The following is a 26,569-nucleotide window of genomic DNA, read 5'->3' as shown; positions in this document are numbered from 1 at the left end:
ACCCCAAAAACTTTATGCAAACCAATCAAGAGAAATGCTCAACCAAAAAGGTTGTCTGGAAGCGACCAAATGATACAACATACAGCTAATATATACGGATCCCATCATTTCCGGGAATCCATTTCTCTCTTTGGAACCAGAAAGCAGTCGACAGCCATTTATCACACAAAGAAAACAGTGGAAGAGAAGTCAAATCCAAGATGCTGGCAGCTCCAATAAATGGGGAGAAGAGCCCTGGAGCTTTGCTACTGTGTTAAAACAACACACAAAATCTTGCAGCACCTTGCAACCCCTGTCACATGATGGAGGCAGGAGAGCAAAGAACTCTGGGATTCGAATTCGCCAAGCAGCATCAGACATTGAACATATCTGGAAAGAAAAACTCTACACAACTGCCTACCTACCTCCTGGCTGAGTTCAAATAACCAAAGGAAGAATTAACAATAATAATGCATCATGGAACTGAAGTAGAGAAGGAACTGCAGACCTCAGTACAGTGGTACCTCGGGTTACATATGCTTCAAGTTACATACGCTTCAGGTTACACACTCCACTAAGCCAGAAATAGTGCTTCAGGTTAAGAACTTTGCTTCAGGATAAAAACAGAAATCGGGTTCCGGCGGCGCAGCAGCAGCAGGAGGCCCCATTAGCTAAAGTGGTGCTTCAGGTTAAGAACAGTTTCAGGTTAAGTACGGATCCCTGGAACGAATTAAGTACTTAACCTGCGGTACCACTGTACTAGGGACGGGCCCCAATTGTGTCCTCAGAACCTATCAAATCTACACTTCAGGTAAAACCAATTTGATATGGTTACTGAGGACCTGAAGGGTTGGGTTATGACCCTCATCCCGAGATGGAGGCAGATTTTATCACAGCAGAACATTTTGGGCAGTGCAGTCCACATTGTGAGAGGCAACTGGGTGGTGGATTCTAGTCTGCAGAAGCTTGTGCCATATTGTCCTTAAGGTACCACAAGGTACTCTCTTGGTTTTGCTCCCTCAAAAGAACAGAGCTACCCTTCTCAACTGTATTATCATCATTTATTTGCAAAAATTTCTATACCGCCAATGTTTTTAAAAATGGATCACAGTGGTGAACAGCAGAAAATCAACAATAAAATGGCACTAATAAAAGAAATGCAAAATGCACCACAAGTTCATACAAAGCTGGGTCACTCCTCAGGGGAAAGCCTGGGTGAACAAATGAGCTTTAAGCAGGCACCTAAATGCCAATACTTTAGTGCCTGCCTGCTGTCAATCAGGAATACATTCCAAAAGGCAGGGGCCACCACACTAAGGGCCCTGGTCTTAGTGGACATAAGATGAACAAACAGCACTGCTAAGAGTGTCTCTCCGCTGCCAGGAACTGAGAAAGAGATGGCTTTGTCTGACACAATGCTGTGTTCCAAGCCGTCAGGAATGGGTTGAAAATATGGGCAGTGGGTCTGGGGGGTCCACAGATCTTACCCCTCCATCAGATCCAAGCTATACCTGTCCATGCAGACAAAACCAAGAAGAAAAATTGCAGGACAGGATTGCATCTTATCAGCCTGGTCATCACCAGCAGCACCACTGGAGCTGCCGCTGCTCTTTTGGTCACCGGCAAATGAATCTTTCCAATAAAGCAACATGTTGGGCTTTGCCCCACAAAACTTTCTACCTTGAGAGATCCACAGTCTTTTCCCCCAGACCCGTCTGCAAAGGAATGTTGTTGTGCTGCAGAGGATTCTGGGGCATGTTTGAGGATGCACACCAAGTTCATGGAGGGCAACCTTCAGCAAGCAGGGACCCTCCAGAGGTTTTGGACTACAACTCCCATCAAGCCTCAGCCAGTGCATGTTGGGAGTTGTAGTCCAAAATATCTGGAGGGTGCCCGGTTGCTGGAGGTCAATGTAGGGTTCTGGGCAGGTCTCCCTGGCCCCATCATTTCCCCACTGAAAACCCAGGACATACCCAATGGCCCTCTGTGCATTGCAGAAGGCTGAGCATGGTGGACAGACTACCTTCTAGAGCTATTTCCCAGGAAAGGGTTAGAAAGCCATTGCAATAAAGCACTGGTTTGGAGCAGGGAGTGCAGCCCAGCAGAATAGAGCATCTTCTTCCCCTGCAATGGTCCCAGGTTCAGTCCTCAGCACCTCCAGGTAGGTTTGAAGGTGAGTCCCTTGTCTGAAATTCTGGACATACTGAGCCAAGTAGACCAGTGGTCTGACTCTGTGTATGGCACCTTCCTATGAACAAACAAACACTCCACAGTAAAGGCAGGGAGTAACCAAGGGGAATGTTTTACATCTTAAATTAGTACCACCTCTCCTTCCAGGCCCTTCTGCATATTCAGAGAGGGAGAGAGATCTGGTGAAAAGGATGCTACAGAACCATAATCTCCTTTTCTCTCTCTCACACACAGTACATCCATCCTACAACACACTGGCCACTCCCTGTCTGCTTCAGCAACGACCCCAAACAGGTGGGATTGGAATGGGCAGAACACAGCAGGGAGGCTTCTCAAGAGCCCATTGAGAAAAAGAAAGCCTCGGTTCCCTCCCCACCACCCACATTGCCTTGCCATCTCTCTCTTCCCTCCCCCCTTACGGGGTGGAGGTGGGGAGAGAGGAAGAAGGTGCACGCCAGACAAAGCCATGTGCATGAATGCATGCGTGTGTGCTGGTGCGCGCGCAGGGGGAAATGCTGGTTACGGGGCTTACCTTCTGCAGATCCCCGAGCTGGGGTGTGTGTGTGTGTGTGTGTGTGTGAGAGAGAGAGAGAGAGAGAGAGAGAGAGCGCAAACGAGAAGGGGTTGTCGTTGTTGTCCTGCATTACAGACGCTCAATATAGTGTGTAGAGGCGGGAGGGAAGGGGGTGTTTTCCAAGCAACGCAGACTATATAAGCTGAGCCCCTCCTTAACAGAGCCCCAGCCCCATATTCAGATAGGGGTGTGTGTGTGTGCTTTCCCCGGAGAGATCCAACCTCTCCCCATACATGCACACGCACACACTTTTGCACTTGCGGTGTTGCTGGCGGGGTGTTCACAAAGTACATCCTGACCTTGCGCTAGAAGAATCGCCACCTCCCCACACCCGCACCTTGCCCGCGTGCTCTCGCCATCCCTGCCTGGGTTGCAGCGGGGATGATCCTGGCATCGCCTTTCCTGCCGCTGCAGGTGGAAAGTAGCAATGGGAGGAGGGGCGGCGCACGGGGTTTCGCGGGGGGGGGCTTCATTGTTCTCAGCGGCGCTTTGTGTTAAAGGCGCCCAAGCGAAACCTCGCCTGGCTGGCGCGCTCCCCTCCCCTCCCCACCGCGCCCCCTCCCCCCCTCCAGCACCCGAGTCACCTCTCCCAAACCAAGGGGGAAGGGGGAGGTAGACCGAGAGACGTCTTCCTCCTCGCGCACGTTCCTAACCCCCCACCCCAATCGCACGCGCCCCCTCCCCAAACTACCCCCCTCCCCTTGCATCTATGCAAGAGGGAGACCCACCCCACTCCAGTTCTCCCCCAACAACAAACCCCCTTTCCATCTCACCTGTCTTGATCCCCCCCCCCACATACATGCAACCCCCCCAAAACCAAGACCCCTCCACAGTCGCTTCCAAGCGTGGGGGGAGGGGTCCAGAGCTCCGACCCCCCCCCAATACATCACATTCCCGCGATGCCCCAATCCTGCTTCTTTCCCCCAAGAATCCAGAGCCGGACCCACCTGCCTGGGCGCGGGCTCTTGCCCTCATGTCCTCGCAGACGCGGCGGCTGTGTCGCGGGCTGCCGCTCGCTCGCTCCTCCCTCCGGATCGCGCCGGGCCCAGGGAGAGCGGCGCGCTCAAGGCAGGCGCCCGAGGGGGCTCGCCGCCCGCCGCGGCCGCCTTACTACTGCGCCGCAGCCTCTTGCTGCTGCTGCTGCTGCTGGCCACCGGCGGCGGCGGCTGCTGCTGCTGGGGCGAGACGGGAGCGGCTCTGCAGCACGGGCGGCGAGCACCGGCGGAGACGGCTGCAGCAGCAACAGCCCGCTGCCTTCAGCTGCAGCCCCATGGTCGCCAGCGCCGCTTGCAGCCCGCGGAGCAGGCAGGCATCGTGGCGAGGAAGAAGCAGCGCCTTCCACCCAGCCCAGCCGCGCGCTCCTTCCCCGCCTGGATGGGTGGATGGACGCGAGCCCGCCCTGTGGCTGCTCCCTTTTGTTCTACGCCTCTCTGTAATGAAAGTCTGTGTGTGGATCTTCTCCTCGCCTGCCTGGAGAGCGGGCAGGGTCTCCCCGGCGCTTCCGCGCTTCGCTCGGTGTGTGCAGCCTGCCTGCCTGCTTGCTCTGCTTGCTTTGGCGAAGCCGCTGCGGCTCCGCCGGGTCCTAAAGCGCCTCGGGTTCCGACGCTCTTCCTTTCACCCATTTCTGTCTTGTTTTCTAGGTCAAGCCCGAGCTGCTGCGACCGCTTTGAGCGGCTGCCAAAAGGTTCAAAGGAAGAAGCGTCGGGGTTTAAGGATCAGGGTTAATCTGGTTGCTTTGATATATATATATACATATGACTGGCTGCTGTTGTTGGTTAAGTCTTTCTTTCTCTCCGCTTCTAGGGGGCGGGTAATCCTGAAGCCACGCAAGGGATTTCTTCTACACGTTTGCGTCTCACTTGTGAATGCGGCGGACGCGGGGGGGGATGAAGAAAAAAAGCCTCTTAAAAATACCGGACATGCTGCTTTGACATTTGGGGAACTGAAGTGGATTGTGGGTGCAGGAAATTGGGGTGCGGGTGAAACACCTTTCGTGACACTTCTCGTAGAGGATATTCTGGAATTTGTGGAGTGCAGTGGCGTAGCGTGGGGGTGCAGGGGGGGCACCGGGCGCAACATCTGGGGGGCGCTCGCTCGCACTCGCAGCTCTCTGCACCCTGCTAAAATCCACGGGTTAGGGGGCGCAAATTACTTGCCTTGCCCCGGGTGCTGACAACCCACGCTACGCCACTGGTGGAGTGGGGGAGGTTTCAGACATATCAGCACAGACGCAAACTGCCCTCTGCTGGATTTGGGAAAATGTGCCTTGGAAAGGGTCGTCCAAAGTTGCGAGTCCTCATGGCTAAAGAGAAAACCTAGGGACCAACCGAGCTGGACTTTCTTTATACTGTATCTGAATTCCAGCAGCTGTTAAAGGCTAGTCAATGCCAGCAACACCCCCCTTCATTTTGACAATCCTACTTCGTCATTGAGCTGTGTGTGTTTGTCTTGAATTGATGTTTATTTTTCTTGGCTGCAAATGGGAAGGGGGTTGGGCAGACCTTGGTTCTGTTGATATGGAAAATATAATCCTTAAGCGTTGCCGCATCAACTCTCTTGCTTCTTCCATATACAGTGGTACCTCGGGTTAAGTACTTAATTCGTTCCGGAGGTCTGTACTTAACCTGAAACTGTTCTTAGCCTGAAGCACCACTTTAGCTAATGGGGCCTCCCGCTGCTGCCGTGCCGCCAGAGCACAATTTCTGTTCTCACCCTGAAGCAAAGTTCTTAACCTGAAGCACTATTTCTGGGTTAGCAGAGTCTGTAACCTGAAGCGTCTGTAACCTGAGGTACCACTGTACTCTCTTTCTCTCCTCCCTCTTCTTTTGTACACTTGTTAAATGATGCATCCAGTCATTCCCGCCTTCTGATTCTTCTCTTTTTGGACCACAGACGCCCCTGTGCTTGAAAACAGGACCTGAGCCCAAAAGCAGCCTCCCCAGTTGTGATTTCCAGCAACCTGGCATTCTGAGGCACTGTTGCTCCCACGGTAGAAGTAGCCATGGACAACCATTCCCTGCATGAATTTGGATAATCCTCTTTTAAAGCCAGCCAACAGTAGTGCTATATCTGCAGGGCTTAGCTGTCATGGCCAATAGCCTCTGATGCTAACATCACCTGAAAGGTGAGCTCCCGGAAAACTCATTCAAGGATATTGCCGATCTGGAGAAGGTGAAGAAAAGGGCAGCCCAGATGACCAGGGGGCTGGAGCGACTCCCCTACGAACACAGGTTACAATATTTAAAGCCAAATGTTGGAAGACTCAGGACAGACAAAAGGAAGGACTTCTTCATATAGTAAAACGAAGGAATTTGCTACCCTAAGGCCACACATGAACCAGTCTGGACCCAGCATTCATCATCTGCATATAATTTTATTAAGTTTTCTATTTAAAATACTCATTTTACATCCTTAAGATATCAATGACTTCCCATTTCCTTTCTATGGTTCATTTTAACATATCATAAATCCCTGCATATTTTACAAAATTATACCATTCAGTATTCCATTATTACACCCATCAAAACTTGTTTACACTGTTGAATTTATCTTAACGCTGCCAGCGTTTTCAGCTGTACACAACTATTTCCCATATATTCAATGAACGTTTTCCAATCTTCTTTAAACATATGTTCTTGTTCTTATTGTTAAGTCTGTGAGTTGTGCATAGGCACAACCAGCATTCATCATCTGAGGTCCTTCTCCTTGCGCCATCTCCAAGACAGGTGTGAAAGTTGGCAACTAAGAATGGCCTTTTCAGTGGTGGCTCCCCATTTATGGAATTGTCTCTCCAGGGAGGCACTCCTGGCACCATCACTGCCTACTTTTAGGTGACAGGCAGGCTCTCGGCCCTTAAGCTTGGAGAGATTTAGATATTGTGCCTTCCTTCAGTGGGTGGGATATGTTACGCTGCTTTTTAAGTATGGCAGTTTTTTAAGCTTCTTTTTTAGTTTAATTTTTCTATTATACTGGTTTAATTTTTCTATTATATTTTGAGTGAGCTCACTTTTTGTAAAAAAAAAAAGTGTCTAATAAGTGCAATCAATAAAAAAAATGTGATGATGATCTTTGGAGGAAGGACCGTGGCTCAGTGGGTAGAGCACTCAACTTTGCATGCAAAGCTCCCCAGTTCAATCCCTGGTCAGAGAGATCCCTGCCTGAAATCCCAGACAGCTGCTGCCGGTCAGTGTAGACAATACTGAGTTAGATGGACCAATGGTCAGACTCAATATAAGGCAGCTTCCTAAATTCGACCAATCTGAATGATTTTTTAAAGGCATTATGCAGATTCCTGGAGGATCAGGGCTCTACCCTGACTTTTGGCACCTGAATTTTTTAAGGACCCATGCTATTCTTTGCATTGTGAATCATTTTAATTTATTTTAATCTTGTGTTATATACAGCCCAGGGACCTTATGGTAAAGGGCGGGTAATACATCTAGATGATGATGATTAACCACAAGCTGCCTCTAGGATGAGAAGCACGATACCTCTGAATATCATTCTGGGGCTCATGAGCAGGAGAGGGCTATTCCAGACTGGAACACTGCAATGTGCTGTACATGGGGCCGTGCTTGAAGACAACTCAGAAACTTCAGCTGGTCCAAAATGCAGTATCCAGATTACTGGCTGGGGTTTCGTTTAGATCTCACATAAACCTACACTGGTAGCCAATGCATTTCTGGGCCCAGTTCAAGGTGCTCACATTAGTGTTCCAAAGCCCTAACCAAAGCTCAGTTGGTAGACTTAATCTCAGAGTTGTGGGAATCGAACGTTCTTGCATTGCAGGGAGTTGGGCTAGAGGACAGTAGTGGTCACTTCCAATTCTAGAATTCCATGAGTCTATTCTATGAGAAAAACCCTGATTTTGGGAAAGATGGAGGGCACAAGGAGAAGGGGATGACAGAGGATGAGATGGTTGGACAGTGTTCTCGAAGCTACCAGCATGAGTTTGACCAAACTGCGGGAGGCAGTGGAAGACAGGAATGCCTGGCGTGCTCTGCTCCATGGGGTCACGAAGAGTTGGACACGACTAAACAATTAAACAACAACAACAACGAGTCTATGGGCAACCTAGGTCCCCAATACCTGAAAAATTGCCCTCCTTCCCTCCTTGGATGCTAAGATTGGCAGAGCGGGTGGCTCTGGGTAGTTCTTCCAAGCTCAAGTTCAAGGGTGTTAGGCCTGGGAGAGGGCATCCTCTGTGGCAGATCCTAAGCTGTGAAACTCCACAATCTGGCATCTTCATTATACAGCTTTCAGGAAATGCTGAAGACACACCTCTTTCCCCTGGCTTTTGACATCTGTGATGTATATTTTTAGGACCCACCTTATTGTAAATTGTTTTCAACTGTGTTTAACATTGTGTTTTAATTGTTGTAAAAACCGGCCCTGTGACCTTAAGGGCAAAGAGCCAGTAAACAACAAGACAGACAGACAGACAGACAGACAGACAGACAGATAGAACTCCTGTTTTGCTTGTGGGCTTCTGCCTATAGGCATCTAATTGGCCAGAATGCTAGAAAAGAGAGTCCTTTGGACTCAGCAGGGATCTTCTTATGTTCAACTGAGGGGGAGGGAACAAATTTTCTCAAGAGATTACAAGTAAATAAATTGAGAATGCAATCCAGCTCCATTTAAAATCAATTGGAGTATTAACTCCTGACTTCATGGTAAGGTGGCTTAAATCTAGATTAAAAACCTATTAAAAGACCATTTAAAAACTATCTGCTCATCATCCACCCCCACAAAATTCTTTCCGGAATAGAAAAACCTTGCATCGCTTGACAAAGGCATACACTGTCCTACACACACAAACATACACACACTCTCCACCACCACCCTCCTCTTTTGTGGGTTTCTTTAGCTCTCTTTCAAGCAGCTGGAATGCAGCCAAAAGGCTCTTAAAGAGACAGGAGCACTCAAACACTGGGCTGGGCTTTTGGGGGTGCACAGCGAACGTATGTATGTTTGTAGCACTCCAAAAGTCAAAAATCTGTTCTCTTTTAGCAGTGATACGGGGAATCTTCAGGCTTGTGGGATCATCTGCTTTGTTTTTTGGAGAATCCTGAGCTCCACCAATTAAACAGAGGCTGGGTTAGGGAACACAGTCAAGAGCAAATGATGGCTCAGAGACAGAGCAAGTTACCTACCGAAACTGTCTTCTACTCTCCACCCCACCATTGGAATGCAGCCCCCAGAAGGTTCACCAAGTCAGAATCTGGCCCTGGGGTTCAATAGGTTTCCCCCATGTCTGCACCAAGCCATGGTTTATTTAAGTTTTATTTAAACCATGGTTTAAAGGGACATGTCAACTCAAGCTGCAGGCTGTCCTTTGATTCCTTTCTCTACAGTGAGAGGACAACCTCCTTAGTCAAGGAGTGTCTGCCTGCATACATGCTATCGTACAGCGGTTCTCAACCTGTGGGTCCCCAGGTGTTGTTGGACTACAACTCCCATCATCCTGAGTTCTGGCCTTGCTAGCTAGGGGTGATGGGAGTTGTGGTTCAACAACATCTGGGGACTCACAGGTTGAGAAAGGCTGGAACTTTAAAACATGTTACTTCTCCCACAAAAAAAATCATGGGAACTGTAATTTATCCTTCACAGAGCTATGGTTTCCGACACCCTTAACAAACTACAATCTCCAGGATTCTTTGGGGGAAGAAATCATGTGCTAGAAATGTATTGTGTTTATGCAGCCTGTGGAGGTGGAAGAAGAATCTCCCTTTCAGGTAGTTCCTGGTAATTGTGGACTGCTTATAATTTCCCAAAGAACAGAGATGCTTGGCAACCGCCCAGTGCTGTCTCCTGCTTCACCTAAGAATCCATTTAACCATCTCCTTCCCAAACATCTATTCTCACAACTGTACACCCCAGCTTCCCTGATATATTCATTTAAAGGGAGAGGAGAGATCGATGTAAGTATGGCACTTTACAAAGATCAGGTACGATATCTGCCTGTCCTAAAGCGGTGACTGTCTAAAATGGACCTTAACAAAGAATTGCAAACCGTATCTGTGGTGCTTTTTAAAATTAAGGGTGTGTGTGTGTAGAGGAGGATTTCCATCTGGACCACAGCGCATGGGGAACTTTAACTACTTCTTTCCCCCATCACAGATCCACCACAAATCACCTGCTTTGAGCTGTATTTAGCTAGTGGAATATGGTGATGAATTTGGAACTTTTCAAGGGGCTGGTAGCTTCTTTGGGGGAAGTTACCCTTACAAACCACAATGACTGTGCTTATTAAAAAAAATAAAATAACCATAGCAGGCAGGAGGGCAACAAAAATTGACCTCCCCATCAAAACCTTCTGGTTTCTTTAAAAAATAAAATAAAAACAACAACCACAGTTGTGTTTGTAATGATATCATTAGCACCAGTGTAGTGCAGTGATTGAGTGGCAGATGGGGACCTGGAAGACCAGGGTTCAAATCCCACACTCAGTCACAAAGATCATTTGGGTGGTCATGGGCCAGTCTCTCAGCCTAATCTACCTACTTGCCTACCTAACTCAGAGGGTTGTTGTGAAGATAAAATAATAAATAAATAATAAATAAATGAAAAAATAAATAAATGTCTAGTTTGACCCTTAGAATTCTTTATTTTATGTAACAAAATTTATCTACCACTTGATTGTAAGGAAACTTCTAAGTGGTTTACTAAAAATAAATAAACTAAAACATTAAAGCCCTAAACGGCCTCGTTCCAATATACCTGAAGGAGCGTCTCCACCCCCATCGTTCTACCCAAACACTGAGGTCCAGCACCGAGGGCCTTCTGGAGGTTCCCTCGCTGCAAGAAACCAAGTTACAGGGAACCAGGCAGAGGGCCTTCTCAGCAGTGGCGCCCACCCTGTGGAACGCCCTCCCACCAGATGTCAAAGAGAACAACAACTACCAGACTTTTAGAAGACATCTGAAGGCAGTCCTCTTTAGGGAAGTTCTTAACGTTTAATGTTTTATTGTGTTTTTAATGTTCTGTTGGAAGCCATCCTGAGTGGCTGGAGAAACCCAGGGTATAAATAATAAATTATTATTATTATTATTATTATTATTATTATTATTATTATCATTATTATTATCATTATTATCATCATTATCATTATCATTATCATTAACATTATTGATAGAAACCAATTAAAAATGGTATTTAAAGACATTCAAAAGGTGATTAGAACCAACAGTAGCTAAAAAGAATTTAAAACTCATGTCCATATCCTACGTAGCTGGATAGGCTTGCCTGAACCAAAATGTTTTAAGCAGGAAAAAGAATACAGTGAAGAAGGTCTGATGTCAACAGAGCTGCCTGATGTCGACGGAGGTGCCACACTAACATATTGCTTCTTTCTTTGTTCATGTGTTCATATGATTTTAATAAACTCATTACAGCAATATTGAACATGGTACATATTACCCACCAAGAAACACGTACCTTGCCTAAAGGTAAGCAGCATTCAACATGCCCTGACTAATTTGAGTCACCCTCCCACCCTAGCTTAGTGTTGTCTGCACTGACTGCCAGTGTCTTTCCGGGGGTTTCCCCAAGCCTGCTGGAAATGCCAAGGATTCAACATGGGGCCTTCTGCATGCAAAGCACATGCTCTACTACTAACCTGACCTTCGCTTAGGACTGGAACAATTGGAAGCTGAAATTGACAGATTCGCTCATCTCTAATCACAGGGAAGTCTTGTGGAAACCATGGATGCCACTGATTTCAAGGAGACTTTGTAGCTAGATTGGATTCAGTCTCTGGAATTGAATTTGAATTTGTTCCCAGAATTCTCCTTGGCAAATATTGATGTTGAATTTTCTCCAGGTAGTCTCTGAATACAACTTTTGCCAAAAGTCTGGAATCTCTGTTTCGCATCCAGTGATATCTGATCTCACTCTTTCTAAAACTTGACATTTCATTTTAATGTTTTCCAATGGCACCATTTAATCACTGGCCCGTTTTGTTTTTGCCAGCTGATACCTTATGATATTTACAATGCTTTCCCAAATCAGAGAACGAAGAGATTCTGGGAAGAGTGAATTGGCTTGGGATTTTGAAGCTAAAATTTCACAAAGTACAGATTCAACTATTGAATTCAGAATATCAAGGGCAAAGCCATTTGGCAAATTGCAAATGCTTGTGAATACCCACTCCAGCTCTTAGGCCTCCTCCAGATGTCCTTTTCATTGTGCGCTCGTGATGATTTGCGTTCGTGTTGGTATCAGCGTGGTCACATGTGCTTTCAGTTTCGTTTGTGTCTGCAAAGGTTTTGCAGTAGTAATACTGCTTTATTCCTAGTCAGTGCAGATCCTGTAACTTCCTGCTGAAATCCCAGAACATTTTATACCACAGAGATTCTGGTATCTTTTTGCCCTGCTTTTGCTGAGCTATAACACGCCATCCTCAGGACAGCACTAACGTGGTAGGCAAAGAGGAACCATCTCAAAACAAGCTCAAGCAGAAGACGTCCACTACTAATGCTTTATTATTCTGTCAAGGGTCCTTAGACAAGCAATCCTTGGGCAGTTCAGATATTGCTGTCTCACTACCAGGGAGGGGTGGCAGGGAGAGAGGGACAGAAGGAGTCAGTTAACAGCCATTCCCATTCAAAGAGTATTGTGGCTGGCTTGGTCATGAGGTTTGCACATGTTATGGGAATGCAAGATAGGGAATGCTCAGGACTTACTCAAAGAACAGGACTGGTGCAGAGAGCCAGATGGAGGAGAAGAAGCAAACTGCCTTATACCCAGCCAATCTATGTGTCCATCACTCTTATTGCCTGCTCTGTCTGTCACATACCTGCCAACATTTCTCTGATGAAAATAAGGACAGTCTATTCCATAAAAATGACAACAACAATTTGATTATTTATACCCTGCCCATCTGACTGAGCTGCCCTAGCCACTCTGGGCGGCTTCTAACATATGTAAAAACATAATAAAACATTAAACATTTTTTTTAAAAAAACTTCCCTATACAGGGCTGCCTTCAGATGTCTTCTCAAGGTTGTATCTTATCTCCTTGGCTCAGGGGGGTCACATAACTCCATACCCTCCAACATTTCTCCAATGAAAATAGGGACGTCCTAAGGAAAAGTGAGAACTGGACCATAAAGAAAGCTGATCGCCGAAGAATTGATGCTTTGGAATTATGGTGCTGGAGGAGACTCTTGAGAGTCCCATGAACTGCAAGAAGATCAGACCTCTCCATTCTTAAGAAAATCAGCCCTGAGTGCTCACTAGAAGGTCAGATCGTGAAGCTGAGGCTCCAATACTTTGGCCACCTCATGAGAAAACTCCCTGGAAAAGACCCTGATGTTGGGAAAGATGGAGGGCGCAAGGAGAAGGGGGCGACAGAGGACGAGATGGCTGGATAGTGTTCTCGAAGCTACCAGCATGAGTTTGACCAAACTGCGGGAGGCAGTGGAAGACAGGAGTGCCTGGCGTGCTCTGGTCCATGGGGTCACAAAGAGTCAGACACGACTAAACGACTAAACAACAAACAACAACAACAAGGAAAAGTGGGACATTCCGGGATCAAATCAGAAACGGGGATGGCTTCTGAAAATCTGAGATTGTCCCTGGAATACAGGGACACTTGGAGGGTCTGCTGTCAGAGGCTTTTCCTGGTTTTTATTTTTTTAAACTGGAGATTCTGGGAATTGAACCAGACACCTTTAGTTTGCAAAGCAGCTGCTCTGCCACTGAGCTACGTCCCTTCCCAGAGCACTTTAAAGCACAAGGTACAAGATAAGACTTGTTATTATATAATCATTCTCTTCTCCAAGCTGCCTATGATTCAAACCATTCCAACTCCTTGTCTCCCCTTCCCTTCCCATCTCTCTATTTAAAGCTCTCATCTTGTCTCTTTTTAGGTCAGGTAGGATGAGTAACGGTAAGGAAGGCTGCTGGAGGTAAAGGTGGTTTCATGATTCAAGCACATGCACCTGGCACGCTCGTTTCATCAAAGGATATGCCTGTCACCCAAGTCAGAACAGCTGCCCCTTGGGCTCACAGTGGTCTTTCACAGGAACAGAAGAGGCTGTCTTTCAGAGTCAAGCCATCTAGCTCAGATGTGGGGAACCTCTGGCCTGCCAGATGTGGCTGAACTACCACTCCCATCAGCCCGGCAAATAGCCAGGGATAATGGGAGCTGTAGCTCAGCAACACCTGGAGGACCAAAGGTTCCCCACACCTGGCCAACAGCAATATTGTCTGCCTTGGGCAGCTGCTTTCCACACTTTCAGGCAGGAGTATCTCCCAGCATGACCTGGAGATGTCAGGGATTGAACCTGGGACTTTTTGCCTGCCAGAAAAGAGGTTCTGTGGTCTGTCAAAAAATAGCCTTCCACTCCTCGTGGTTGTGAATTAAGGGCAGAAGGAAATGGAGACATAGGAAGCTGCCCTGTACAGAGTCAGACCATTGGTCCATCTAGCTCAGTGTCATCTACACTGACCACCAGCAGATCTCTGGGGCTTTTTAGGTTCCTCAGCTCTTTCCCCTTCCAGAGCTACAATTTACAGAGCGGTTTAATAATCAACCCCTCATTCCCAGGGAACTCTGGGAATTGTAACTTGGTGAGGGGAATAGAGGGGTCTTCTGACAACTCTCGGTACTCTTAACAAACTACAGCTCCCAGGATTCTTTGGGGGAAGCCATGACTGTTAAAAGTGGCAAAGGAGTGAGGACGAATTGTAAGTTCACATATTTTGCAGTTTCCAGAACTATACAAGAACCAAAAGACAGCCATCCTTTGAAATCCACACACCTCCAAATTTGGCAGTGCACTTCTCCAGCAATGTAATGTGTACCAAAATGAATATGCTAGGGTAAATTGAATGTGCAAACGCATATATTCCTGAAAAGGATGTACAAAGATGTGATACTGACGTTCAGGACGGTATTACATTACGGTGTAGAGGCCAGCATGGTGCATAGCTGTCAACGTTTTCCTTTTTTTAAGGGAAATTCCCTTATTCCAAATAGGATTCCTCACAAGAAAAGGGAAAAGTTGACAGCTATGGATGGTGTGGTGATTAGAGTGTCAGACCAGGACCGGAGAGGCCAGGGTTCAAATTCCCGCTGACTGGGTGGATTTGGATCAGTCACTGCCACTCAGGCTATCCTACCTCACAGGATTGTTGTGGGGATTAAATGGGGAGGAGAGAACCACATGTGCAACTTTGAGTTCCTTGGAGGAAAAGGTGGGATATAGATGCAATGGATGGGTGGGTGGGCAGGCATTCGGAAACTAGCCAATTATAGAAAATCATAGAACTGTAGAGATGGAAGAGCCCACGAGAGGGTCATCTAGTCCAGGCATAGGCAAACTCGGCCCTCCAGATGTTTTGGGACTGCAATTCCCATCACCCTTGACCACTGGGCCTGTTAGCTAGGGATGATGGGAGTTGTAGTCCCAAAACATCTGGAAGGCTGAGTTTGCCTATGCTTGATCTAGTCCAACCCACTGCAGTGCAGGAGCCTTTTTGCCCAATGTGGGGCTCAAACCCACAACATTAATTGCTCTGCCTCCTTTTGCCTCTGGCCCCCAGGAGGTTGCCCAGAAGGGAATGTGGTTAGGCTGAAAAAGATTCCCCATTCCTATTAAATATGAATTGAAGCAAGTCCTGGTTGGCTAGCCAAAGTAGAAGGGTGGAACGAGTGGAATTCCCTCTTCCTCACAGCAGCTTCCCCAAGCCAATTTGCTCCTTCTCCAGCGGGCTCCTTTTACACTCGTTCTTTTCCTTTTCTTTACAACATTGGAAGATCTGATCATGAATCTCCCACTGCCTGTGAAGCTTGGGTCTCTGTGTAGATTCTGAAGGGGTGAATGCCAATAAGAGCCTTCTGTCACCAAAAACAGTCTCCTTCAACCATCGCTCTGCTAGGAAACTTAGATCTCTCTCTCTCTCTCTCTCTCTCTCTCTCTCTCTCTCTCTCTCTCTCCTTTCCTAAATCAGCCTCACAATAATGCATCTGACAGCATGTACCTTCCACGTGCAACAACACGTCTCACTGCTTGTTTCATGGCTTCAGATTATTTTTAGCACTAATAATAGCCACATTCAGAAATTTATGTTACTCAGAACTGCTAAGGGGGTTCACAGCTTTGGAACATGGAAAATATTTATAGAGCATGTTTTCCTGGCACATGGAAGGTGGGTTTGGTGTGTGTGTTTTATGAAAAGGGAAAAACTTGTGGAATCGAGTAACTCGGTCCAGAGAGCACATCTGATACATTTGAAGTGTTCATAACAGGGGTGCAGAACCGTTTTTCAGCCTGAAGACTGCATTCCCTTCTGGGCAGCCTTCTCAGGGCCAGTTTGGGGTGGGGCCCAAGGCAAAAGTGGGAAGAGCAAGGCATGTACATATTGCCTTAGGGCCCCAGCCCTGGTCTAAAATGCCATGTTTAGCAGCAGAATCCTAGACATGCCTACCCAGAAGCCCAATGGAAATGGAGCTTCTACACCATACACTTAAAGCTTCCTTCGGTCACATCCACACCATACATTTAAAGCATGCTCCTGCCACTTTAACAATCAGGGCTTCCTCCAAAGCATTGTGGGGCCTGCCACACATTAAGGGTGCTGACCTCACAGACCTACGCTTTCCAGAAATCATATCAAGCCACAGTTCCTAGGAATTCCCCATGGCTGTTAAAGTGGTATAAGAGTTCTTGAAATGTATGGTATGGCCACTGTCTTGTGCTGGATGGTGTTAAGATTCCAGAATCCTTAAACCAAGGAAGAATGTGCCAACAAGCCGTTCCTCACTGGGGAGCTGTCCATGGTACCGATCTTATTTTTAAAAATATATCAGGGACCCATTTTCTTTTGCTGACATAGAAGATCAAACCTATCCATTCTGAAGGAAATCAGCCCTGAGTGCTCACTGGAAGGACAGATCCTGAAGCTGAGGCTCCAATACTTTGGCCATCTCATGAGAAGAGAAGACTCCCTGGAAAAGACCCTGATGTTGGGAAAGATGGAGGGCACAAGGTGAAGGGGACGACAGAGGATGAGATGGTTGGATAGTGTTCTCGAAGCTACCAGCATGAGTTTGACCAAACTGCGGGAGGCAGTGAAAGACAGGAGTGCCTGGTGTGCTCTGCTCCATGGGGTCACGAAGAGTCGGACATGACTTAACGACTAAACAACAACAACAAAAGGAAACGTGGATCTTTATCTTTCTCTTTCTCTCTAATGGGAAGCCTTCCAGTATTGTTGGACTCACTCTTGGTTGGCTCATCATTCTACAGAAAAACACACACCGAGGTTTGTGTGTGTGTGTCCCAATGCAAGCCTGGGACATGCATAATTCACTCATACAACCCATTACCTGATATTATAATCAGCACCAGCATCCATGATTTGGACAGCTTATGATGAGCAATGCACACCCCTTCCCTCCCCACCACCACCTTAGAAAATCAGAGCCACCAGTCATTCTTATACCCTGTCAGGTTTACTTTCAGGGTATGTAAGAATATATCGCTCTTAATGGGCACCTTTCTCCAATCTAAAATTGTTGCCACTTATTTGTATGGCCTTAACACTGGCCTGGGACACAGTTGGCACTGTGGGTTAAACCACAGAGCCTAGTACTTGCCAATCAGAAGGCCGGAGGTTCGAATCCCTGTGATGGGGTGAGCTCCCGTTGCTCAGTCCCTGCTCCTGTCAACCTAGCAGTTCAAAAGCATGTCAGTGTGCAAGTAGATAAATAGGTACCGCTCCGGCGGGAAGGTAAACGGCGTTTCCGTGCACGGATCTGGTTCGCCAGAAGCGGCTTAGTCATGCTGGCCACATGACCCGGAAGCTGTACACCGGCTCCCTCAGCTAGTAAAGCGAGATGAGCACCGCAAACCCAGAGTCGGCCACAACTGGACCTAATGGTCAGGGGTCCCTTTACCTTTAACACTGGCCTAGATCTCATGGAGGAATGCCTGACTTATGCTGCTTCAAACAGCAGAAAGGGTGCTCAGATAGCTGAACACTCGTCTGCACAAAGAATCCGTGTCCCTAGAAAGCTAGCATGCCAGGGAGATTTTTATGCACGCTTTGCATTCGTATGTATATTTTTATATGCATTACAAGGCTGGGGACTCGCTTGGTGTCTTCATTGTGTATTTTTTGGTGCCAGGCAAAAGCATTCCTCTCCTCCTGGGCCATATCTAAGTCAGCAATCTATGACCTTTAAAACTGTGTCTTGGGGCGCGTGTGTTATTAGTTAGTTTGTTATTATGGTTTTTTGTGTGTTTTTATACTGTAAATCGCCCCGTGGTCCTTGGACGAAGGGTAGTATATAAATTTAATAAATACAAAATAAAAATAAAATAAAATGCCTTATATCCCTGCCTGATCACTGAGATCTTGGGGAGAGTCTCTCTTAGTGTTCCCCCATAGTTCAGATGCATAACTCACATTCTCCAAAAGCTGTGCATTCGCTGTTTCTCTGGGAGTCCCTCCGAGCTGAGATGAGACAGGGCCCCTCCCTGCTAAACTTGAGGTTTATGGCAAAGACCTTTCCATTTCAGCAGGCATTTTTAGGAAGTTTTCTGTTTCTGTGATTAATTTTAATTGCTCTTATCCATTGTATGCTTTTTCATTTTTATGCACCCCACTTAGAAACTTCGGTAATTGAGCAGTCTATAAATAGCTTTAATAAAACAGTCTCACATCTATCACCCAAGGAATCTTCTTTGGGAGAAACACGTTCACAAAGGACAATTCCTGTTGCATAATCTGAGGCTGAAGTGCCCTCTAGTGACTATTTTGCCTTATTGTAGGAAAGCAATAAATAACAAAGGAAAGCTTGAAGCCTTCTGTCCAAACATCACAGAGGACATTGGCCACATCCACCGCAAACATTTAAAGTGCTAGTGTACTGCCATAGCTTCCCCCAAATCCCAGGAACTGCAGTGCTGAGAGTTGTTAGGAAACCCTTTTTCAGTTCACAGAGCTACAATTTCAAAAGATCCTTGAGAAGGAGAGGGATTGATGGTTAAACCACTCTGGGAAATGTACACTATAATCTCAGGCCAAATCTGCATCACAGCTGAAAATACGCATTTTCCAAATCCATTTGGTCTGCTGAAGCACTCTGTGGTTCCACACCTCTCCAATTGTTTTCACCGTTTCCACATATTGTTGTACAAGAACCGCATGCTCTACCTGTTTATATTTCAGTCATGTTGTTGCTCATTTTTTAAAGATACAACCCATCCAATGACCCTTCATTAGCAGCCCAAAAGCATGGGCTGTGCTTGCTTCCCTTAGCCCGTTTCCATGTATCTCAGGGTCATTATTAGATTGCTACTACACTCCAACTTAATTTATTATTTCTTTTATTTCTTTATTAGATTTCTATACCACCCTTCATGTTAAGATCTCAGCACGGTTTGCGGAATAAAATAAAAACTTCATTTCCTCATCTAGCTAACAATCAGCATCACAAGCAAATGTTAAAGTAATTGCCCTTAGAACAACCAGTAATGTTACAAACGAATAAAGGAAAATCCAGTCTGTGTTCCTCGGTCTCAGGCACTGCTACTCAGAAGTAAGCTCCACTATGTGCAAAGGGACATCTCTGCCTTGCCTGTAGCAGGCAGATGTTTGGGCAGAGGCCTTGGTCTGAATCCCTGGGGAGCTGCTGCCAGCCAGTGTAGACACTACTGAGCTCGATGGACCACTCAGAATAGTGAAGAGTTGTAAGTGGGTGGTAGGGCATCTGCTTTGCGTGCAGCAGTTCCCAAGTTTAATCTCCTAAGGGCTAAGAGCGGACATGGGTGGCGCTGTGGGTTAAACTACAGAGCCTAGGACGTGCCGATCAGAAGGTCGGCGGTTCGAATCCCCGCAACGGGGTGCGCTCCCGTTGCTCAGTCCCTGTCCTGCCAACCTAGCAGTTCAAAAGCACATCAAAGTGCAAGTAGATAAATAGGTACCACTCTGGCGGGAAGGTAAACAGTGTTTCCGTGTGCTGCTGTGGTTCGCCAGAAGCAGCTTAATCATGCTGGCCACATGACCCGGAAGCTGTACACCGGTTCCCTCGACCAATAAAGTGAGATGAGCGCTGCAACCCCAGAGTCAGCCATGACTGGACCTAATGGTCAGGGGTCCCTTTACCTTTTTAGGGCTAAGAGAGGCTTCACTTGAAACCCTGGGGTGCAGCTGCCAGTTAGTGTGGACAATACTGAGCTAGATGGGCCCATGGTCTGACTCTGCACGTTCCTAGGGTTCCTACATAAGGTAACCGGGTCAACCTCTGGAGTCTCTAGTTGAAAAGACCCTGGAAATGCCAAGGGGGCATAGAAGCTGCATTACACCAGGAAATACTCTTTGCCCATCTGGCTCCATAATGGCTATGCCAACTGGCAGCTGTTCTCTGGCAGAGGTCCTTGCTTCCATCACCTACGTGTGTGTGATTTCAGCCACAGCTTGATAAGGAGGCAAACGGAGACAAGCAGATTTGGGGATAGCTTTGAGAGCAGCAGCCTGGCCGAGGTCCCATCAGTGTGTCCCAAAATGGAAACGGTTCAATGTGCCAATGTGTGTCTCTCCACCCCCCTCCAACCTGACTTCTGCAGGAAGGGAGGCATTAGCACTCCCTAACTATTTCTGGACTCTGAAGTGATACTTGCCTTCCCCGGCTTCCTCCCGCACCCTGCTTGCTAATGTGTTTCAGAGCTAATAAGCAAAGGGGGAGCCAAGGAAACAGCTGCCGCCACTGCCGTGTGCCTTGCAAGGGTGGCAGGAGAAGAGCACATTCCCAGCTGGGGTCAGATCGCAGCCAGACCCCCCCCCCACCTTTGCCCAGCCTGCTGTGTCCGCTCTGGCTAGTCCTTCTAGACCAGCTGGCATTTTCTAAGTGGGATGGCCAGCCGAACATCGGAAGCCACCTTATACTGAGTCAGATGATTGGTTTGCCAGTTCAGTATTGTCTGCACTAATGGCAGTGGCTGTCAAGGCTTTCAGGCAGGGGATATCATAGGAACATAAGAAAAGCCGGCTGGATCAGGCCAATGGCCCATCTGGTCCAGCATCCTGTTCTCACAGTGGCAAACCAGATTCCTGTGGGAAACTCTCAGTGGCACAGCATGGGGTTCCCACAAGGGGTGGTTGCCCTGGGCAGAAGATGGTTAAGGACGCAAAATTTCAACACCCGGTGCTGCGTCAATACAGCCGCATGCTTCTGTTGCTGGGCTCCATTGAAAACAGCTCATCCATGTGAACCAGGACGCAGCTTCTCTAGACAATGGAACAGCTCTTCTTTTCTTATCTCTGCGACTGTGATCTCCTGGGTGATGCGGACACCATTAGGCAGTAGAATGTACATGTGTACAGTGGTACTTTGGGTTACAGATGCTTCAGGACAGACTCCGCTAACCCAGAAATAGTACCTCAGGTTAAGAACTTTGCTTCAGGATGAGAACAGAAATCGTGTGGCGGCAGCAGGAGGCCCCATTAGCTAAAGTGGTACCTCAGGTTAAGAACAGTTTCAGGTTAAGAACGGACCTCCAGAATGAATTAAGTTCTTAACCTGAGATACCACTGTACTCTGTCCGTTTCCCTCTCTCTCATGACCCTCCCCATGGCCCCGGGCACTGGCAACCCATGCTACACCACTGGAAACTCAAAGAGGAGTCGAGCACAAGAGTCCTCTTGTGGTTTTCAGCAACTGGTTTTAAGAAGTATTACTGTCTCTGACCATGGAGGCAGAGCATAGCCATCATGCCTAGTAGCCGCTGATAGCCTTATCCTCCATGAATTAGTCCAATCCTCTTTTAGAAACCATTCAAATTGGTGGCCATCAATGTCTCTCTGGTTGCAGAGCTCCACAGTTTAACTCTGCATGATGAAGTCATTTATTTTGTCTGTACTGAATCTTTCAACATTCAGCTTCACTGGGCGGCCACAAGTTCTAGTTTGTAAGAAAAACTTTTCTCTTTTGACTTTCTCTACGCTGTGCATCATCTTATAAATGTCTCTCATATCCACTCTTATTTAGTTTTTCTCTAAATTAGAAAGCCCCAAATGCTGCAACTTTTCCTCATAGGGGAGGCTCTTTTCGGTTGATGGACGGGGAAGGGTTAAAATGATAATGTTCCAAAATAGCATTGCTTTCTATATTTGCAGATGAAGCACAAAATCTTAGAGACAAAGACTTAATTGTGCATCTTATAACTGCAGCACATCTTGCTGTTGCTAGAGACTGGAGGACATTAAACATGAACCTATATGAAGTCTGGGAATTAATTTTGATGGGAAAGTTAACAGAAAGGGCACGTGAAAGAAAACAACGTGAGAAACTACATAACTTTTACATAACGTGGTCCTCCTTTATTATATATGCATCAAAGAAAGAACATGCATTTAAACCACCTAAGACACATGGGAGCATGTGGAATGATATTTTTTAAACCAACAACTGTAGAAATAATTTTTCATTTGATTATATTACTAATGTAATTACCTGGACGTAGTTGGGGTTGTTTGGGGGGGGGTTAGGGGAAAACTGTATTTTATTGCTTGTATTTGATTATATGTTGTTCTTATATTCAACTAATAAAATATTTTATATATATATAGTTGGTTCTGTTCCACAAATGAGGCCAGGTAATTAATTTGGAGTTTGTTAGGGAGTGGCATGACAGCTGCTTATTAATCTTGAGAGTTTGAGGTGGGTGGGTTGGATGGATGGATGGAAGGAAGGAAGGAAGGAAGGAAGAAATGAAAAGCAGGCACAACTGGGCAGGATAGAGTTGCCACATCCGTCCCATCCCTCAGATTTCCACTTGGAATACTTAATAGAAGGAATTTTGTCTGGTGGGTTGGCATGCTAGGAGGAGTTCTGAAAGGTCAGTTGGCTACCAAGTCTGAGTTTTCTGGCTGCATTTGTTTTGTCCTGCGAGTATAGGGTTTCTCCACCACCGCTCCTTGTAAGAGCGAACTCAGTGGGTGAGTGCCAATGGAAGTGAAGTCAAAACAGGGGCACGAAAAAACAAGAGAGAGGTCTCAGCAGGCTCAGGGGAACCTAGGAGTTTGCAGAAGAACCAATAACCCACTTCTTTTAAGAAGCCTAAGAGGGAATGGTACTCCGCTCCAAAAAAAACCAACCCAAAGCAGTCAGATGACAACTGAGCATGCTCAGTAGCAATGGAATATTGAGTGTGAATTGGAAAAGAAAAATAGAAAACCAGGGGGTCAGGTGGGGGATAGAGATGGGCAGTTTCAGTTTCTTTCAATTTCTCCAAACTTAAATTCAGTTCTCCACATTTCCACATCAGTTTACAGAAAACCATCTAAATTCATGGAAATGGTGCGAATTTTTCTTTATAAATGCAATTTTGTATGCTATTTGGCCTGGTGTGCATGTTCTTGCAAAACAGTTTCTCCCAAAATAATGCATTTTTTGTACGTTCTTTTCACCAATTTGCACTATTTTCATGAATTTTCACATCAGAAAAACCATCAAAATTCATGAAAATAGTGCGATTTTTTCTTCATAAATGCAATTTTGTATGCTATTTGGCCTGGCATGCATGTTCTTGCAAAACAGTTTCTCCTAAAATAATGCATTTTTTGTATGTTCTTTTCACCAGTGCATGCATTTTTTAATGTATGCCTTAGTTTGCTACATGCATTTCTTGGTATACATTTTTTCACTACCTTGCATTTCCACAGCATGTGCAAACCTCATGGTAAAACCAACCACAATATTCTCCAAGCCACAGCAAACACATCTGGGCTCCTTAACAAAGGGTTAGCCCTGCTCCTCCATTATGAATGGGGGGGGGGAATAGATTCTGTTCACATTTAAAGGGGAACAGACCTAATTTGCACTTTCCAAACTGATATGCAAACCAAATGTCATCTACCCTTTGACATCCTCACTTCTCCAAAGTTTGCAATGCAGTTCTCCAGCCAAAGTAACTGTACAGAAATGCATAGACTGGGGTAGAGTGCCCATAAAATGCAGATAAGTTATTTGCAAAAAAATGCACATATGAGGCAAAATTGTACATATGAATGTGGATACAGTGGTACCTTGGTTCTCAAACACCTTGGTACTCAAACAACTTGGAACCCAAACACTGCAAATCTGGAAGTAAGTGTACTGGTTTGCAAACTTTTTTCAGAAGCCGAACATGCTCCATTTTGAGAGTTACGCTTCCAATTTGAGTACAACACTTCTGTTTTGAGTGTTACGCTGAGGTCTGTCTGTTTTTGCTATTTATTTTGCATTTTTGCTTTGGCTGCTTTTTTGTTTTGTTTTTGTGACTGTGTGGAACCCATTTCAGCTACTGATTGATTGATTGTGTGACTGCAGTACATTGTTGATTGCTTTGGTTTTATGGATCAATGGTCTCGTTAGATAGTAAAATTCATGTTAAATTGCTGTTTTAGGGGTTGTTTTTAAAAGTCTGGAACACATTAATCCATTTTGCATTACTTTCTATGGGAAAGCATGCCTTGGTTTTAGAATGCTTCGGTTTTGGAATGGAATTCCGGAACGGATTAAGTTCGAGAACCAAGATACCACTGTATATCTGGAGAAAGGCACATTAAAACGTTGGTGAGTGGCTTGTTTCTGATGAAAAAAGAGTTTGCAAACTGATGTGGAAATGTGAAGAGCTGAGTTTAAGATTGAGAAAATGAGAAAGCAGAATGGGCAGCATTTCACCCTTGCAAATTGCACCCATGTCCTTTTGATACATTCAGTGGAGACCTGGGGTTGTGTAAGCTCCGCTCACAGAAGACCCACTGAAATCAGCATGCCTAAGTTAAAGGTAAAGGGACCCCTGACCATTAGGTCCAGTCGTGACTGACTCTGGGGTTGTGGAACTCATCTTGCTTTATTGGCCGAGGGAGCCGGCGTTTGTCTGCAGACAGTTTTTCTGGGTCATGTGGCCAGCATGACTAAGCCACTTCTGGCAAACCAGAGCAGCGCACGGAAATGCCGTTTACCTTCCCGCCGGAGCGGTACCTATTTATCTACTTGCACTTTGACGTGCTTTCGAACTGCTAGGTTGGCAGAAGCTGGGACTGAACAACAGGAGCTCACCCCGTCACGGGGATTCAAACTGCCGACCATCTGAGTGGCAAGTCCTAGGCTCTGTGGTTTAACCCACAGTGCCACCCATGCCCATTAACCTGAAGGAGTTTACTCTGAGCATCGGAAACAGCCCCTGGCTCCTAAACATGAACCTGCCCCCCACTGTTGAGTCTGGCTCTTGCCCAGATTATTCCCCTTGACCTCCACCACCCCCTTGACATCCATCTGCAGCCTTTATGTCAGTGAATAATGTATGGCTGAGAGATCCTTTAATTACCCTGTGGAGCCGCAGGATGGGACAGAGGAATAAGAAGGGAGACCGCAAAGCCAGGATGCTCTGGGACAGCTATCTATAGCCCATGCAGTTCACCTTCATTATATGTGTTGGGAGCGCAGCAAGGAAGGCAATAAATAACACAAATGGATAACTGCCCCTTTGCCCACTGCAGGTTGGACTCTGGCCTACAGGGAGGAAGGAACTCTGCCAGAACAGCCGAGCTCTGCCAGTGCTTGTCCCCTGGTGAGAAGGACAAACTGCAAAGCTGCATCCTTTGCGGAAGGGCTCCGACTCAGAGGGAGAGATCTGCATTGCATCCAGAAAGTCCCTGGTTCGATCCCCAGTAGGGAAGGGAGGAAAATCCAGTGCAGTTCACATTTAAAGACGAACTGTGCACTTTTTGCACTTTCCTGAAGAATGCACAAATCGAAGCAAAATTCAGATGTCTCTGGATTTTGCAAGGGAGCCAAGCCATGTGTGTACAGTAATGCATATACTAGGGTAAAGCGTGCATGGAAAGTGTATATATTGGTAGCAATGACCTACAAAATGCCTGCTATTAGGAGGAAATGCTTCACAGAACTGTATATATTAGGCCAAGTAGCATATAGATATGTGTCTATTAAGGGAAATTTGCACTAAGCTGCTGATTAATTTTCAGGCGTACTTTTTATTTACTTATTGCAAACTGATCTGGAAATGTGGAGAACTGAAGACTGGGAAAACAGGTAACTGGGAGAAACTGTAACTGCCATATTCACCCATCCCTAATCCCTGGAATCTTCTGGAAGGGCTGCGAAACATACCCTCTTGGAAACCTAGAGAGCTGCTGCCAGCCAGTGTGGTCAATACTGATCTATCTAGATGGATAGATTATCTGGCTTAGCATGAGACAGCTTCCTATATTCCTTTGACTAGCGGTGGGGAAATCTCCAGAGCTTGTCCCCTGGAGGAAGAGAAGGACCAGTCTACTCACCCCTGCATCCCATCAGTGATAGATTTTAAATATATATATATCAATATGCTAAGATGCAAAGTAGCCTGAGAGAGGCAGCTATGACCTCCAAAGGTTCAGAGCTGTCAGTTGTTGTTGTTGTTGTTGTTGTTGTTGTTGTTGTTGTTGTTGTTGTTATTTCATTAAAGGTATATGCAATTTCACCGAAAAACAACCCTAAAAGTAGTTTACAAAAAGAATAAAACAATGAAATGATCAATAAAATAGAGTTTGAAACAGTCATCTGAAACATTTTTAAATAATTAAATCAACAATAAACTAAAACCCAGATTTAACACATGCCAGCGTTCTACATGTCTGGATAGGCTTGCCTTTTTAAAAAAATGTTTTCAGCGGAAAAGAGTGCAGGGAAGGAATCTGCCGGATGTCAACCAGCAGGGAGTTCCAAAGGGTGAAGCCATATTGGAAGATCAGGAGTGTTATGCATAGCTGTCAAGTGTCCCTTATTTGAAGGCACAGTCCCTTATTCCAGCGCCATGTCCCTTA

General features: G+C 46.2%; 1 protein-coding gene across 3 annotated transcripts in view; it reads right to left on the bottom strand.

The window, feature by feature from the left end:
* The window catches only part of SBK1 (SH3 domain binding kinase 1), a 75,987-nt gene that overhangs the window by 37,125 nt on the left and 12,293 nt on the right, over window positions 1–26,569 (bottom strand). Inside the window, exon 1 of one of the 3 annotated variants that reach the window (XM_083710993.1) lies at window positions 3,691–4,264. The exons of 1 other annotated variant lie outside the window; for it this stretch is intronic. The gene's annotated coding sequence lies outside the window, so the exon portion shown is untranslated. Of the gene's footprint in view, window positions 1–2,701; window positions 2,724–3,690; window positions 4,265–26,569 lie in introns of those variants that run through there. One more of the 3 variants, XM_083710994.1, reaches the window with a different exon arrangement.

Source organism: Podarcis gaigeae, assembly GCF_964106915.1.
Source record: "Podarcis gaigeae genome assembly, chromosome: 14".
In the NCBI taxonomy this organism is placed as follows: domain Eukaryota; kingdom Metazoa; phylum Chordata; class Lepidosauria; order Squamata; family Lacertidae; genus Podarcis; species Podarcis gaigeae.
This window is presented reverse-complemented; position numbering and strand designations above follow the sequence as displayed.